Here is a 19,385-nt window from a genome sequence, read left to right as displayed (position 1 = left end):
GATACGACTCAATCCACAGAAATGTGTGTTCTGTGTCAGTTCTAGTTGTTTACTTGGCTTTGCAGTCTCAAAGGACAGGATTTGTCTCGACCCATGTAAGGTTCAGGCAATCATAAATTTTCCTCCACCTTCAAATTTGCTTCAGATTCAGAAACTTCAAGGGAAAGCAAACTTTCTGAGGAGGTTCATTCCAAATTACGCCGAACTTGCTAAAGGTTATACATGTCTATTGAAAAAGGAAGTGCCCTTCATCTGGGATCAGGTCACGCAAGCTTCCTTTGATGCTTTAAAAGAATCCCTAATGAAAGCATCATTAGTGTACGCTCCTGATTATCAAAAAGACTTTAACTTGTATCTGGCTGCAGTGGATACAACCATCGCAATGGTTTTAATTCAAGAAGACAACGAAATTGAACATCCTATATATTATTTAAGTAGGAATTTAAATGATACAGAAAGCAAGTATTCCTATGTTGAAAAGCTCGCTCTCGTAGCTGTTCAAGCAATACAGAGATTTCAACACTATATCCTCTTTCCAAAAACTATCGTTCTATCATATTGCAACCCCATGACTTACATATTGTCGCGACAGTTGCTAGGGGGAAAATATTCAAAATGGATAGCAATTCTTCAAGAGTTTGATATGGAATTTGTAAAATCCAAATAGAAGAAATCACTGGTATTCGGGAAATTACCATGCGATCTCCCATCGTTGTCCAATGATGAAACATACAAAGAAACCATTGTGGATGAATCTTTGTTTCTAATATCTTCAAGCGATTCGTGGTATGGAGATATAATCATCTATCTCCAAACCCAAAAATATAGGCCTAATACCTCCCACTCAGAACAAAAATGTATTCGATACCAATCAAAATACTACATGATCGTCGGTGATATGCTTTACCATCGTGGTGTCTATACAGTTCTGAGGAGGTGCCTCACCCATGAGGAAGCCGAAAAAGTCCTGAATGATTGCAATTTAGGCGCGTGTGGGGGGCATCAATCTGGTTACGCTATGACTCAAAAAATTTTACGAGCAGGGTACTTCTGGCCAACAATGTTCAAAGATTGCATAACCGCAGTCATAATTTGCCATGCATGTCAAGTTTTCGATAGCAAAACCAGAAGACCACCCACACCTCTACAGCCAATAGTTGTTGTTGGGCCATTTGCCAAATGGGGCATTGATTTCCTGACATGTAACCCCACCTCAACCGGGGGGCATGGGTATATCATAGTCGCTGTAGACTATTTTACCAAATGGGCCAAGGTGATGCCTACATTAGATAACACTGGTGAAACAGCTGCCCTTTTCTTTTTCAATCATGTAGTCGCCAGATTCGGCATTCCACAGGCTATTGTCATAGATCATGGATCACATTTTCGCAATCACATGATGGCCGAATTAGCTGCCAAATTAGGGTTGTCTCACGACAGCTCTACTCCATATTACCCGCAGACCAACGGACAAGTTGAAGCAATCAACAAGGTCCTGAAGTGCATGCTGCAAAGGATGATTGGAGTCCACAAAAGGAGTTGGCACCTGATCCTGTACTCGGCCTTGTGGACATACCGAACATCGGTAAGGAATTCAACCGAGTTTACACCCTTCCAACTGGTGTATGGCCTAGAAGCAATCTTACCAGTTCAGTGTGAAATCTCATCCCTCAAACTCGCAATCAACCTTCTCCCTAGAACTTCAAAAAAGGAGGCTCGTTTATTGGAACTAATCCAATTGGATGAAACCTGTCATGATGCCGCTTTGGCTAACGAAGCCCATAAGAAACGAGTCAAGGCGTAATTCGACAAGAATGTCAAACCCCGTGTCTTCTCAGAAGGTGACTTGGTCTTGCTTTACGACCAAGAATCCGATAAATTGGAAGTAGGTAAATTCAAGTCTTTATGGATGGGCCCCTATATTTTTAAACGTGTATTAGCAAAAGGAGCCTACGAGTTAATGGATTATGACGGGATTCCGCTAGCGCAACCCCGTAACGGGTTGTACCTTAAGCATTACTACGCATGATGCAGTGTAGTAACCCATATGATTTTGTTACATTTTTGTTTTCGCTAAGGGTAATCGTTTTGGTCAAGTAATCCATTTTTTACATTTGTTGTAGATGTCAAATCTATTGGAATCATTTGTTGGATATGCCGACGGTGCGAGTCGTAGTTCGTGGAACATATCTTCTGCGGCCTGGGCCATTTTTGATCCAAGCGGTGAGTTAGTAAGTTTCAGAGGGGTATGTATTGGTCAGTCAACAAATAACATCACTGAATATAGCGCTTTGATAGAACTTCTCTCTGATGCCATCACACATGGCATACGCCGACTTGTCGTCAGGCTAGACTCACAGCTCGTCATACTACAACTCACTGGTATCTACTCCGTCCGAAATCCATCTATCTATCGCATGTTCCTAAGGGTCAAGATTTTGGAAAGGAAATTTGATTTTATTCAATATCAGCATATTTCCATAAACGTAAACACATTAACAAAATTATTGGCAAATTATGTGTTAGATAGACATTTGCAACATTTATAAAAAGAAAAATTTCATCAATATTTGCATCCAGATCATGTAACTTAACCAAAATAAAACTCCAAAAATCAAATATATATATATATATATATATATATATATATATATATATATATATATAACTGTTTATGGTTTACACATAATGTTCTGTAACCAAGACAAAATTCGTCAAATGACCCAAAACTCAAAACGCTAGGGGGCACCCTAGTCTAATGATGTTGGTGATAACAAGTCACCGCCTGTGCAATCATGCGTAAAAGCCTAGTCCATCGACTCAGTACGCCAGTAGTATGTCGGTGCAACCTCAAAGGAAGCTCGTCAGTCCTGACATCTGGAATACCAAGAGTGAGGCCCTCGACCTGATCCTGTAATGCTGAAAGAGTCTCGGCCACATCAAGGTCGTGAAGGATAGCCCTTCCCACAGCTTCTCCTGCTGGAGTGGCAGCTGGCACTCTCAGGCGTACTACTGGCCAAACTAGTCCAACATATGCATGAGCACATGAGTTCTGATTAGTCTTGATAGAATAAAGCACAAGGACATTATAAAGAGAAACGATAAATAGAGATATTGTCAAATAATTTACCAATGGCACCCCACTGCTCGCCAGCCGGCAGTACCAAATCCGGGCACCCCGGAAATCCATATCAGCATATGGATACTCGGAAAAAACCATCTCCTAACGATTGAACCACCCAAAGAAGGTATCAGAAAAAAAAACCTGAGACTGACCAGCATGTCTGGACATATGGTCAACCCATCTTTGCATCTGTGGCTCAGTCAGTGGACGTAAACCAAGTGAAATATACTACGGTTGCATCAGCGGGATCTTTTCCAAGGCAAAAGCAGTCAAAATAGAACCGTATCCAAAGTTCTTCAATCTTCCGTTTTTCACCTTGGTCAATTGTTCTTTCATCACAAAGAGTACTGCATCACACCAGTTGAACACCTTTGGTTCAAGGCATTCTGAGGCATACTGCATATAAGACCGATTGGCCACATGAAGAGCCGCACTACCAGCCATCCTAGCAAAAGTGAACAGAATGGTCCTCAAGGGCCTGTCGGTGACATCTCGGATGTTGATCTTGCCATCTTTGTGCAGCTGAAATCCCTCTCTGCAATACCTGTGAATGTAATCTCTCACAGATTCACCCCCATGGCCCGAACCTGATAATGAGATAGGGGCACCCTGCCTCGATAAGCCAGTCAAATAATAGATGTCCACGACAGTCAAGGGGATAGATTTGCCCCTAATCTGGAACACCTGGCTGGTAGGATCCCAGGCATCGAGCAAATACTGCAACAAGTTGATTTTTTGCCTCATGCTAGAGATGTGGAAAAACATGAACATGCCACAGTTCCATAGTGCATTTATTGTAACCGAATCATGTAAAGCAAGCATGTCCTCTTCTTCATGCTCACGTTCTCGCCATGTAATAGGAATTTTGCTCCAATGAATCTCTGAAAAAAAACAAGAGAAGAGTTAGATCCTGATTTGGTGAAAAACAAGCAAAAATTTCCGTGGAAAACTGTGCACAAATTTCCCTCCTTGCGCCCATCGCACCCCCAACAGTGTTCTGGGTGTGTTGCATGCTAACTATCCAGTGGCTAGGCCAACATGCAATGCACCTTTTGATATAGAAAGGGTGCGATGGAGCTAGGGCGAGTTTTTCAAACCCCCGAGGCTCAGAAAAACCAAAAGTCATGCTCAGAATTCAAAAAGGAAAGGATGAAATGAAAGAGCTCAGGTTTAGCTCCTACCTGGTCCAGACAGCGCCGAAAATCATCCACAAAATCTCCCAGAATCAGCTGGTGAAAATCAAGGGGGAAAGCACCTCCAAAGCTCCAACAAACCAAAGTTCAAATGAAATGGTAAAATGAGGGGTAAAAGCACTTTTAAATTACTTTTTACGTAATTCAAGTAAAATATTAGTGTCTTAACTCATTTTTCAAACATATATTGTTCATTTCTAACTAGTTTGATGAAGAAATTGAGTAGGCAGTACAACCTTTGAAGGAACAAAGTTATTAATGGTAAAATCAAGAAAATCAATGACCATTATATCGAGCAGTTTTAATGTGGAATTCAAGCTCATTAAAAAATAAACATAAGCAATGAGAAAGTGTTCCCCCAGCATTTAAGCTCATTAAAAAATGAACCATTTCCGGTAAATAACCATCATGAACGTATTATCATCAGCCTTTGAAGCCTTGGTCGTGTTCTCATCATCACCTCCACTCTGTATTGGCCGATCATTCACCTCCACTTGATTGTTTACCCCATTTGAGGAACAGCTGCGAAGAGTGATCCTGTTAGCCATCCTTGTGACACTGCTGTGATTGGAAAATTCCAAACCTTACCTGGAATCAGCTGCTACCCGAATCTATCACTCGTTCCTCAAAAAATGAGTCTCCTTTAAGCTCTTTTCAACTGAATCGTAAAATATGAAAAGATTGTCGAGCCATTGGCCTCTCCAGCTCGTTAAAGTGACCGGAAGTACTATCCCTCCTTGAGATTTTAATCTTTTTGGACCCGAGCGATTATTACACAAAAAGATCGAGCGCTTGTTTTGTTCGGCTCGTTAAAATTACCGAAAATTCATCCCTTTTGTATTATTTTATACTTTTTCGGACTTAAGGGATTAGATGACGAAAAAGGATTTTTGGAGTTTCCTTTACGTCCCTTTTCAAACTCTCTAAAATTCAAAAGGACCGAGTTATCTTTGTCGTTAAACTCGTTAAAACTGAATAGCGACAAACTTGTCCATAACAGAGAAGAACGAGTTTCACTATCACTAGGCTCGTTAAAACATAGCGATGGGTTTGCCCGAAGGGAAAATTATAGAACAAGCATATGTTATCCTCCTCAAGCTTGACAAAAATAAAGAGGTACTGGTCAGCGATGACTGGGGAAAAATTGGGAAGAAAACTTGAAGAAACTTTGTTGGTAGCAAGTTGCTCTTGAACATGACACTTTCACTCCGCATCCGAGTCGGGTTGGGTTGTTCCATTCACTGGTCACATCACCATGGTTCCATCACACCATCCATATTTGAGGTTAATGCTACCAATCCATCATGTCAGTGTCGCCGATATGTTCAAGAGAAGTCGCTCAGAGAATTCACCTGTGTCTCACCCACTGCAATACATTTACGCTCCATTCTTTCATGACCGCCACCCTAAACCTTATATCACCAGATCGTTTTCACCTCCATTAAAATCATTTTCTCCATTCCATGTCATTGATGTGGGATTCACTAAGGCCCTCCTATGACAGATCGCTTCTTGTCGACATCAGCTCATTATCCAAGAAGTCGATCTCGGAACAACCCTTTCAGTACTTTGAAGCTTGCATGCCTCAACAGCAAGTTTCTCACTTTTGGTGATAGGTTACATCAATGGCCTTCGACCAAAAGATTTTGCGTGGTGTTCGACGCCAAGTCCCTTATTCACACCACATGAATTGTACTGTAGTACCTTGAGGGTCATCATCATTATCGATGATTCCTTGCCTGTTAATAGCTTACATCATTGGCTGGTAATCAGGTGATGTCTTTCCATGTTCGACTCCAGAACATCTCTCACATGGATCGACTTGTACTTTGAGTGAAGATAGAACGAGATTGAAGACCCCAGATCTAGTTTCATCCATCCGGGCTGCAATATATATTTAGGAAAATTAAGACATCAAATGTACATCATTGTTGCACAGATAATCATCCAATCTAAGGGATGATGGCTCTACCAGAATCATCAGTCTACACTCAGACGATTGTCTGTCTCATGTACATGAAAATGAGTTTATAAATCTGAGCATGGGAATGCCCGCCTCAGCTAGATCATGAAAATATTATGAAGATAATGTATTGTATTGTATCTTATTACAAGTCGCCTTCCAGCTTGAAAAAACTTCAGATCCTCATGAAAAAGCATTTCACCCAACATCAAAAGATTAACGACCTCATGCTTTAGGGGGAAACTGTTATAGACATTTTTGGGCACTGCAACCCCAATCATAAATGTCCATAAACCAAGGGCTCTTAAATCCCTAAAAGGTGTTGTTCCAACCCCTAAAAGAACAAGGTCAATGGTTTACAGCATCTCCCATAAGTTCTCCATGAAAAACTACTCAGAACTGGTCAAAACTGGACCATTTCACCTGCTCCATGGTCAAAGTGCGTTGCATCCCACTTGAATACACACAGTAGGTGTGATGCATGTTGATAAGCCCTTCTATGGGGTACGATGGGCGAGAGTGGACAAATGGCAGGGTCAATCCGCAAGGTGGAGGAGCATGGAATCTTCCAAAAACTTCTCCTTTGACACTTGCCTCTCTGCATTCGCCCAAGGATGAGTAAGAGATCATCAATCTCCAAGTGGAATCAAGAACTATCAGAGAGAGGACACTAATCAAATCTCAAAAGCTGACTCATTCTCCTTGCAAACATCTATATATGGATCACTCATCCCAGAGATCCAGAGGCTGGAATTTTGTATCTTGTAAGGAAGTGCTGTTGGTTTCTTGGTGCAACATCATAGTGTTGGGTGATCTACAATTTTCATGAGGTGAAGAAGGGCTTTCTTGCTGAGAGGATGATGCTGGGTCAGAACAATTGGTTGTAATCCTCTTTTCTCTTTCTTGATTATCAATAAAGCTATTCAAGTTTTCCTCCACATTCTTGTATGATTGATGTTATATGCATTTGTGTGGTCAATATATATCTGGTCCTATATTGTTTATGATGATAGATCTATGTTCTTGGTGTTAGCGCTTGAAATTTCACCTCAGGCTGAGAAAGGTAAACCTCAAGGCTACATCAAACCATTTAGCCTCGTAGCTAGCCCTACGGGGCAGGAGAAGGCTCTCTCCGATCAATCTCGGAAAATTTTTCAATGGGATGAGATGACCAACAAGGTAACACTGATATTAGGCTAGTAAACTGATCAGAAAGATTGATTTGGGGGTTTTTGGGGTTTTTGGTGGCAAATTGAGGAGCTGCAATTTAGGGTGCGGGGATTTGACACAGTTTCTACAGGGGGGTCTTTGGGGCGAGGTAGGAGCCTGTATTGATGCCTTTAACTGAAAGGGATGATTAAGAAGAAAGATGAGAGGGCTAAAGAGAGCAAACAATGGGTTTGAATTCTCTTTAGACAGCAGAAAACATAGAAATTAAACAAATTTAAAAGTAGAGCATGGCTAGCATGAATTCTAACTTTATCACTTCATTTGTTTAATATGCAGCAGTATAGAAAGGAAATGAATCACATAACAAAGCTTACAATGACATGAAGAAACACACCATCAACACATGAGTCCACAAGAATCCCAAAGATGACTGCAAAACCCTGGTCTTCCTTAGCCAAAAATTGCAGAGATACAGTGAAAATATACAATGATAGCTTCTCCCTCAAGAGTCCAACCTTCCAACCTCTGAAAATGATTAAGAAAATACATAATACAGGCAAGCCAACCTCTTCCCTTGCCTCTAAGGGTCGAGCTCATCCTTCTAGGAGCTGTTTGAACCACTTCTAAACTAAGCACTACAAAATAGGCAGTGAAAACAACTTGCCTCTAAAAACTTGGAAACCAGTTCATACAGTCAATTTTACCCTTTTACATGCAAGAATCTTCTAGAAGAGTTAAAAAAAAGTAAAAGTATCCAAAAATTTCCACAAGTACAGTCAGGAGGACCACCATCGACCTCAGAAAGTCAAATTGGAGCTAAACTGCAAATTCTGGGCTGAACTGGTCAAATCTGGCACAAATTCCTCAACGGGTCGCGCACATCCTCCTCAACAGGTCGCGCACTTTGGAGCCCTGTTTGGAGGCCTTCCCGGTGTTAGAATGAGGTGCAGGATAGCTCGTTGGAAAGGTCTCTGAGTCTGCTTTCCAACCCAACGAAATTTTTGGATTTGGAGGTTATTTGCCCAGTCAAAAGTTAATTCTCCCAAGACTACTTCTGCAGCTCAAAAAAGGGGCAGAAAGTCAAAATTTGGCTGTAATTTGACCTTTCGGAGGCCCAAAACTTCATGAAAACTCAAGGTAATGCATGGGCATATGTAACGTTGCATGACAAATCCAAAAATGTTGAGTTTTTGCAAAACGGAGCTATGATGACAAAGGGTCTCACCGGGGGTGAGACCCGTTGAGAAGCCAAAACCTGTAAATTGCCCAAAAATGTCAAAAATGAGCCAAAACTTCCAAAATTTTTTGTGCTTGGTGCTGTGAAGAGGCTAGTGGGTGTCATGATGAGTGAGAGAAGCCTCGGCCAAGATGCGGAGGGGGTTGGTCTTCTTCTTCCTCTTAAGAGCCTCGGTCCACCTTCTTTGGAACATTTTCATCTTTGCTTTGCAGACATGCATCCTTGCCCAATAACCTATGATGACCGCCCTTTCCACCCTTATGAGGCCTCCTCTGTACCTCAACCTCTGTAGATGATGAATGGTCATCACTTTGCTCATAAGTTTCGGTTTCTGACATGGTTTAGGAGCAAAGTGGACAAATTGAACTGTTGTCTCTGCCTGCAAAAAGCGCTGAACTCTATGCTGTTTCAAGGGGAAAAAACATGAGGGGAATGTTAGGGGAGGGAACTTCTTAACAAGGAATGGGAATATATGAAAATAATAGGGAATTTCAAGGGAAACTTTACAAATTGTCATGCAAATAGGAACACATTTTAACATTGGGAAATCATTTGCAAAGAACATCTCATATGGGACAAAAACATGTATGATAGTGAACATGGAAGGGGCATACATGTATCAATAGGGACATAGGGACACCATACACCAAGTTTACTTATAGGGGTTCATGTGTATCATAAGGCAAATTTTTTGATAAGGAGTACATGTACATTGTTTTAACATAGAGGGAACGTTTTCATGTACAAGGGGATGCCAAGGGCATGTAGGGGTTATGTACATGACTCTAAATATACAGCAACATTTATTTTCACATGACTCTTTTCTTTATTTGCAAATGTATCTTTTCTTTTTGTTCTATTCTTGCATGTGTATGGTAGAGGGAATTAGGGTTTTGTGTGCTTGGGAGAGGGGTAGGGTTTATGGTTTAGGAATGGGTGAAAGGTCTTCATTTTATGTACAAATAATATGGGACAGAGATGAAAGCATGACTGTGAATGAAAGGGGAAAAGAGGGAAGGGACCAAATGGGACAAAATCACTTGAAACAGTCACAAAACCCTAGCATTTTACAAACATTAACAAGAAGCCATATAAGTATTTTCATTTGCATGATTTGAGGTTAAAATCATAGCATGAGGGCTTACATCCATCACCAACCACCAAAAAAATGTGTAAGGAGCCTATCTTGAAAAAATTTGATGATTTGGAGGAATATTGGGCAATTTTTTTGAAGTTTGCAGCAAGACAGCTCAACGGGTCGCGCACCTTGCCCAACGGGTCGCGCACCTCTAGCTCAACGGGTCGCGCACCTTACAGGAGGCTTTTGGAGACCTTCCCGGTGTTGGAATCAGGCACAGGATGGCTAGTTGGGAAGGTATTTGAGTCTAATTTCCAACCCAAGTGGAATTTTTTAATTTGGAGTTGATTTGACCTGTCAAAAATCAAATCTCCCAAGACTGGTCAAAAAGTGCCAAATGAGGCTGCCTGAAAGAAGAGTACTGTTGCAGTCAACTTTTGAATGCCTTCCTCAACCCCAAATTGAGCTCATGATAGCTCATTGGAAAGATATTTGTGTCTAGTTATCATTTTACCCATCAAAAAAATCATTTGGCCAACCCAGCTAGGAGAAAACTTGATTTTCCCAAGGTCACTTCAGAGGTGTCTTTGATTTTCCTGAGGCAACGGTGTTCTTGACATTTCTCTCAAAACATGACACCTGTGAAAAACGTGAAGGAGGTTTTTTTTCCTTGGCATGTTGTGTACAAAAACCTCTCTCCGTTTCCCAAAATTCATCTTTGATTGATCTGAAACATCTTTTGAGTGAAACTTGTCTCGATGTGTGAAGCAAGGAATTTTGTCGAAATGGAGCGAGATGAAGGGGATAGGGGGCTTCTAAATTCTTGGGGAAATTTGTGGGAGTGAGGAGAGATGCTAGGAAGTAGGGGAAAGTGGAATCTCAGTGATTGAGTGATAGGAAGGGGTCCAAAAGGGCAAAACACAGGCCCAACCTAGAAAATCGCCAGGTTGTAGCTAGAAACTAGGGTTTGTGGAAAAATGAGGAATTTGGCGGATCTAAGGGATGGGAAGTGTTTTATAAGGTACTTTAAGGATAGGGGAAGGTGTATGAACATCAGGATATGAGTTTTGCTGATTATTTAGCCGCCCAAGAGAAATTGCCTTCAAAACCCTAGGAGAGGGAAATGACCTTGCCTAGGCACAACTGAAGCATGAATAAGTTGTAAAAAGACTCATTAGACACTGACATGATAATGACAACCCTATGAATGATGATAGACTCAGCTGAATAGTGACATAGATTGGCATTTGGACAACTTTAGAAGGAGTTAAATCAAACCCTAGACCTAATGCCTAGTGACCAAATTTTGCTTGAAAACTCTTTGACATGACAAAATTTGACCTTGACATTTCAAAATCACTTTGTAAGAGCACATTTGATCACTGGAGGAAGGCTGGAAAGACTGACACTAACATTGGCTCCAATGGGGATGGCAGCTCTTTGGAGTTGCCAAGAACCTTAGACCTCTGGGAGAGCAGACCAGTGCTTTCAGCCATTGGGCAATGGAGTCAAAAACTCAAGCTGAAATGCATGACTGAAAAATGATGACTTGATAACACAAATTGACTCTCACTCAACTAAAAACTGACTCAACACTTAAACACAACCGACAAATTGAAAATGATGCTCAAAGGGGAGCTTATTCATCACAACCTACTCTAACAGTTTCATACATCACCGGGTCAAGTGAAATGAAACAACCAATGCAACCAAGCAAGTATCCGATCTGCTGTTCGAATTCTCCACAAGTTCTCGCTTATGAATAACAAGAGAGAACTACTGAAAGGCAACTCCCATGACAACTTAGAAACAGATCCGTGGAATGATATGAATTCTCTATCCACCTCCAAAAACACTGCATAAGGATCTTGAAATTCAAGCACACTGGAACTTAGCTCATCCAATGGATTACTTCTCATTTCCTCATATGAATGCAAATTGTGATCTGAGCCTTGTGACGAGACCTCTGCTGAAAATGACAAAGAAACTGACTGCCGGATCAAATTCATATCAGCACATGTTTCACTGCAAACCTCATCCAAAACATCAGCAATTGGATCATGAAAAGCTTGAAAAGACTGTTGCAACCCATTTTCTATTGGTTCCAATGTGATTACATGATTGCCTACATGCTGCTCATTCTTCACTGAAGATGGACTATGCAAATTTCCCTTTAAATACTGAAATGATTCAAAACAGAAAGGTAGGGAACCTTCTTGTATCATTTGATCAAATATGTCAGCTTCCATGCTTTCATCTGCAACTTGACAACCAATGGCATTTGGGGACTGCAAATCTGAATATGTAAATTCTGGAGCAAGGTTTTTATTGCCTTCAAGATGGTCTAAATCAAAACTTGTTGACATTTGATTTCTGATTGCATGGTAGTTATCTCTGATGAACTGAAACGAATCAAAGCAAAAAGGCAAAGATCCTTCACTTACTTCAAAATTTACTGCACTTTCCTCGTCAATGTCACAGCTGATATGTGATGGCTGAACATTGTATTCAAGCTGCTGAAAATGAACTTCCTCTTCCCACAAACTAGCTGTTGATTTGTCTGCAAGATTAGCTTCTGTTTGGAGAACATAATCATCATCATACTGATCAAAACGAGGCAAATCATCACTATAAAACACATCATCAAGCATGCAGGTCATATCAACAGATCTCTCTTCTCCAAGGTGATCTACAAAACAATCATTATCAGATCTATGACAACTAGGGTAAGAAACAAAATGTTTTGGATCAGCAACTTGTTCTTCTTCAATCAGCGAGCCATGATCTTGAACATCATAAGCATTTCTTGTGTTGATCTTGTCCATCATCTTTTCCATGGCACTTACCAAAATTTCAAGCTTCACCTCTAAAGATGCCAATTTTTCCGGATCTATGTTTTTCATTTCTTCTTCCTTCAACCTTGCCCTTCGGATCAGCAGATGAGCCTCTACACTTACTGCACTGTTTTGTATCTCGTGAAGTGTTGCAATATTCTTTTCTCTCAGCTGAAACTCCATCTCCGGATCAAAGGCGCCCGGATAGTGTAAGAGAGCAGATCTAGGAGTAGGCCTTATATCAACTGGCATCGAATAATAAACTTGATTAAATCTGGCCGAAAACTGTTGTACTGTCTCACCTGGCAATCTTTTCAGCTGGTTATACTCTTCTATAATCAAGAAAAGGTTATGCCCGATCATCCACCTATCGAGAAAAACTTTGACGAACTGATGGAAATCTGAGATGCTTGCATCAGGCAGGGTTTTGAACCAACTCTTCACTTTGGCTTGCAAAGAAAGAGCAAAAAGCCTTATACTAACATCTTCTTCATCAACTTCAAAAAGATCTAGAAAATTCTCAAAATTCTGGACATGTTGCTCAGCGTTGACATTCTTACATTCACCATCAAACATCGGCAAGTATAGATCATAGTTTTTGGGAAAAGCATGAAGAACAGAAGGTAAAACAAGAGGTTTATACCGATCTGGAATTTTACAAGGTATAGCGGTATGTATAGCAGGTATAGGTTCATCACAAAATTCGGAAAAAGGATCTTAATCAAGCTCAAAAGCATGCAAATCTTTGGTATTCACAATCTTCAAAGGGAAAGAATCAATGGCAGGCCGAGGATCTTTTCTCAAGCATAATATACTTTGCAAAGCCTTCTTGACATTATTGGGAAAAGAGAAGAAATAATTTATGACAAAGAACAAAATGTCTTGGATAAAATTCCAACTTGAATACTTGATATGTCCATGTTGTCCTTTCATGTTTCTGCTGGTCGGGATCATCCTCCAGTGGAGTCTTTGGATCTGATCTTGAAAATGATTTAGAGTCGCCAAGTGAATGATTTCAGCCTGTCAAGTGTCTGATCGTTGTTCACCATCAACAATCAAATCTGTACCTGATACATGTACTGGGGTAAAGTGTCAATGAAGTGCTACGTTCACAAGCTCACGGAGATTGACTGAAGCAGCGTTTATCTACTAACGCTGAAGTAAAACAAGAGCGTTTTCGAAGGCTACCTGGCGTAACTTCAGGCTCCGTCTCAGACTTATGAAATAACACGTCAATGAGCAAACGATCAGTTGTTCTCCCCAGTATGGTCGCCAATATGTTATCGCTTGAAATTTCACCTCAGGCTGAGAAAGGTAAACCTCAAGGCTACATCAAACCATTGAGCCTCGTAGCTAGCCCTACGGGGCAGGAGAAGGCTCTCTCCAGTCAATCTCGGAAAAATTTTCAATGGGATGAGATGACCAACAAGGTAGCACTGATATTAGGCTAGTAAACTAATCAGAAAGATTGATTTGGGGGTTTTTGGGGTTTTTGGGGTTTTTGGTGGCAAATTGAGGAGCTGCAATTTAGGGTGCGGGGATTTGACACAGTTTCTGCAGGGGGGCCTTTGGGGCGAGGTAGGAGCCTGTATTGATGCCTTTAACTGAAAGGGATGATTAAGAAGAAAGATGAGAGGGCTAAAGAGAGCAAACAATGGGTTTGAATTCTCTTTAGACAACAGAAAACATAGAAATTAAACAAATTTAAAAGTAGAGCATGGCTAGCATGAATTCTAACTTTATCACTTCATTTGTTTAATATGCAGCAGTATAGAAAGGAAATGAATCACATAACAAAGCTTACAATGACATGAAGAAACACACCATAAACACATGAGTCCACAATAATCCCAAAGATGACTGCAAAACCCTGGTCTTCCTTAGCCAAAAATTGCAGAGATACAGTGAAAATATACAATGATAGCTTCTCCCGCAAGAGTCCAACCTTCCAACCTCTGAAAATGATTAAGAAAATACATAATATAGGCAAGCCAACCTCTTCCCTTGCCTCTAGGTGTCGAGCTCATCCTTCTAGGAGCTGTTTGAACCACTTCTAAACTAAGCACTACAAAATAGGCAGTCAAAACAACTTGCCTCTAAAAACTTGGAAACGAGTTCATACAGTCAATTTTACCCTTTTACATGCAAGAATCTTCTAGAAGAGTTAAACAAGAGTAAAAGTATCCAAAAAGTGCCACAAGTACAGTCAAGAGGACCACCATCGACCTCAGAAAGTCAAACTGGAGCTAAACTGCAAATTCTGGGCTGAACTGGTCAAATCTGGCACAAATTCCTCAACGGGTCGCACACATCCTCCTCAACGGGTCGCGCACTTTGGAGCCCTGTTTGGAGGCCTTCCCGATGTTAGAATGAGGTGCAGGATAGCTCGTTGGAAAGGTCTCTGAGTCTACTTTCCAACCCAATGGAATTTTTGGATTTGGAGGTTATTTGCCTAGTCAAAAGTTAATTCTCCCAAGACTACTTCTGCAGCTCAAAAAAGGGGCAGAAAGTCAAAATTTGGCTGTAATTTGACCTTTTGGAGGCCCAAAACTTCATGAAAACTCAAGGTAATGCATAGGCATATGTAACTTTGCATGAAAAATCCAAAAATGTTGAGTTTTTGCAAAATGGAGCTACGATGACAAAGGGTCTCACCGGGGGTGAGACCCGTTGAGAAGCCAAAACCTGTAAATTGCCCAAAAATGTCAAAAATGAGCCAAAACTTCCAAAAAATTTTGTGCTTGGTGCTGTGAAGAGGCTAGTGGGTGTCATGATGAGTGAGAGAAGCCTCGGCCAAGATGCGGAGGGGGTTGGTCTTCTTCTTCCTCTTAAGAGCCTCGGTCCACCTTCTTTGGAACATTTTCATCTTTGCTTTGCAGACATGCATCCTTGCCCAATAACCTATGATGACCGCCCTTTCCACCCTTATGAGGCCTCCTCTGTACCTCAACCTCTGTAGATGATGAATGGTCATCACTTTGCTCATAAGTTTCGGTTTCTGACATGGTTTAGGAGCAAAGTGGACAAATTGAACTGTTGTCTCTGCCTGCAAAAAGCGCTGAACTCTATGCTGTTTCAAGGGGAAAAAACATGAGGGGAATGTTAGGGGAGGGAACTTCTTAACAAGGAATGGGAATATATGAAAATAATAGGGAATTTCAAGGGAAACTTTACAAATTGTCATGCAAATAGGAACACATTTTAACATTGGGAAATCATTTGCAAAGAACATCTCATATGGGACAAAAACATGTATGATAGTGAACATGGAAGGGGCATACATGTATCAATAGGGACATAGGGACACCATACACCAAGTTTACTTATAGGAGTTCATGTGTATCATAAGGCAAATTTTTTGATAAGGAGTACATGTACATTGTTTTAACATAGAGGGAAGGTTTTCATGTACAAGGGGATGCCAAGGGCATGTAGGGGTTATGTACATGACTCTAAATATACAGCAACATTTATTTTCACATGACTCTTTTCTTTATTTGCAAATGTATCTTTTCTTTTTGTTTTATTCTTGCATGTGTATGGTAGAGGGAATTAGGGTTTTGTGTGCTTGGGAGAGGGGTAGGGTTTATGGTTTAGGAATGGGGGAAAGGTCTTCATTTTATGTAAAAATAATATGGCACAGAGATGAAAGCATGACTGTGAATGAAAGGGGAAAAGAGGGAAGGGACCAAATGGGACAAAATCACTTGAAACAGTCACAAAACCCTAGCATTTTACAAACATTAACAAGCAGCCATATAAGTCTTTTCATTTGCATGATTTGAGGTTAAAATCATAGCATGAGGGCTTACATCCATCACCAACCTCCAAAACAATGTGTAAAGAGCCTATCTTGAACAAATTTGATGATTTGGAGGAAGATTGGGCAATTCTTTTGAAGTTTGCAGCAAGATAGCTCAACGGGTCGCGCACCTTGCCCAACGGGTCGCGCACCTCTGGCTCAACGGGTCGCGCACCTTGCAGGAGGATTTTGGAGACCTTTCCGGTGTCGGAATCGGGTGCAGGATGGCTAGTTGGAAAGGTCTCTGAGTCTGATTTCCAACCCAAATGGAATTTTTCAATTTGGAGTTGATTTGACCTGTCAAAAATCAAATCTCCCAAGACTGGTCAAAAAGTGCCAAATGAGGCTGCCTGAAAGAAGAGTACTGTTGCAGTCAACTTGTGAATGCCTTCCTCAACCCCAAATTGAGCTCATGATAGCTCATTGGAAAGATCTTTGTGTCTCGTTATCATTTTACCCATCAATAAAATCATTTGGCCAACCCAGCTAGGAGAAAACGTGATTTTCCCAAGGTCACTTCAGAGGTGTCTTTGATTCTCCTGAGGCAACGGTGTTCTTGACATTTCTCTCAAACCATGACACCTGTGCAAAAAGTGAAGGAGGTTTTAATTCCTTGGCATTTTTTGGACAAACACCTCTCTCCGTTTCCCAAAATGCATCTTTTATTGATCTGAAACATCTTTTGAGTGAAACTTGTCCCGATGTGTGAAGCAAGGAATTTTGTCGAAATGGAGCAAGATGAAGGGGATAGGGGGCTTCTAAATTCTTTGGGAAATTTTTGGGAGTGGGGAGGGATGTTAGGAAGCAGGGGAAAGTGGAATCTCAGTGATTGAGTGAGGGGAAGGGGTCCAAAAGGGCAAAACACAGGCCCAACCTAGAAAATCGCCAGGTTGTAGCTAGAAACTAGGGTTTGTGGAAAAATGAGGAATTTGGCGGATCTAAGGGATGGGAAGTGTTTTATAAGGTACTTTAAGGATAGGGGAACGTGTATGAACATCAGGATATTAGTTTTACTGATTATTTAGCCGCCCAAGAGAAATTGCCTTCAAAACCCTAGGAGAGGGAAATGACCTTGCCTAGGCACAACTGAAGCATGAATAAGTTGTAAAAAGACTCATTAGACACTGACATGATAATGGAAACCCTATGAATGATGATAGACTCAGCTGAATAGTGACATAGATTGGCATTTGGACAACTTTAGAAGGAGTTAAAGCAAACCCTAGACCTAATGCCTAGTGACCAAATTTTGCTTGAAAACTCTTTGACATGACAAAATTTGACCTTGACATTTCAAAATCACTTTGTAAGACCACATTTGATCACTGGAGGAAGGCTGGAAAGACTGACACTAACATTGGCTCCAATGGGGATGGCAGCTCTTTGGAGGTGCCAAGAACCTTAGACCTCTGGGAGAGCAGACCAGTGCTTTCAGCCATTGGGCAATGGAGTCAAAAACTCAAGCTGAAATGCATGACTGAAAAATGATGACTTGATAACAAAATTGACTCTCACTCAACTAAAAACTGACTCAACACTTAAACACAACCGACAAACTGAAAATGATGCTCAAAGGGGAGCTTATTCATCACAACCTACTCTAACAGTTTCATACATCACCGGGTCAAGTGAAATGAAACAACCAATGCAACCAAGCAAGTATCCGATCTGCTGTTCGAATTCTCCACAAGTTCTCGCTTATGAATAACAAGAGAGAACTACTGAAAGGCAACTCCCATGACAACTTAGAAACAGATCCGTGGAATGATATGAATTCTCTATCCACCTCCAAAAACACTGCATAAGGATCTTGAAATTCAAGCACACTGGAACTTAGCTCATCCAATGGATTACTTCTCGTTTCCTCATATGAATGCAAATTGTGATCTGAGCCTTGTGACGAGACCTCTGCTGAAAATGACAAAGAAACTGACTGCCGGATCAAATTCATATCAGCACATGTTTCACTGCAAACCTCATCCAAAACATCAGCAATTGGATCATGAAAAGCTTGAAAAGACTGTTGCAACCCATTTTCTATTGGTTCCAATGTGATTACATGATTGCCTACATGCTGCTCATTCTTCACTGAAGATGGACTATGCAAATTTCCCTTCAAATACTGAAATGATTCAAAACAGAAAGGTAGGGAACCTTCTTGTATCATTTGATCAAATATGTCAGCTTCCATGCTTTCATCTGCAACTTGACAACCAATGGCATTTGGGGACTGCAAATCTGAATATGTAAAGTCTGGAGCAAGGTTTTTATTGCCTTCAAGATGGTCTAAATCAAAACTTGTTGACATTTGATTTCTGATTGCATGGTAGTTATCTCTGATGAACTGAAATGAATCAAAGCAAAAAGGCAAAGATCCTTCACTTACTTCAAAATTTACACTTTCCTCGTCAATGTCACAGATGATATGTGATGGCTGAACATTGTATTAAAGCTGCTGAAAATGAACTTCCTCTTCCCACAAACTAGCTGCTGATTTGTCTGCAAGATTAGCTTCTGTTTGGAGAACATAATCATCATCATACTGATCAAAACGAGGCAAATCATCACTATAAAACACATCATCAAGCATGCAGGTCATATCAACAGATCTCTCTTCTCCAAGGTGATCTACAAAACAATCATTATCAGATCTATGACAACTAGGGTAAGAAACAAAATGTTTTGGATCAGCAACTTGTTCTTCTTCAATCAGCGAGCCATGATCTTGAACATCATAAGCATTTCTTGTGTTGATCTTGTCCATCATCTTTTCCATGGCACTTACCAAAATTTCAAGCTTCACCTCTAAAGATGCCGATTTTTCCGGATCTATGTTTTTCATTTCTTCTTCCTTCAACCTTGCCCTTCGGATCAGCAGATGAGCCTCTACACTTACTGCACTGTTTTGCATCTCGTGAAGTGTTGCAATATTCTTTTCTCTCAGCTGAAACTCCATCTCCGGATCAAAGGCGCCCGGATAGTGT

The sequence above is a fragment of the Pinus tabuliformis genome, chromosome 2_2, assembly GCF_031772625.1.
Source record: "Pinus tabuliformis cultivar Carrire ecotype Pingquan chromosome 2_2, CPIR1, whole genome shotgun sequence".
Lineage (NCBI taxonomy): Eukaryota > Viridiplantae > Streptophyta > Pinopsida > Pinales > Pinaceae > Pinus > Pinus tabuliformis.
Note: the sequence above shows the minus strand (reverse complement) of the source record.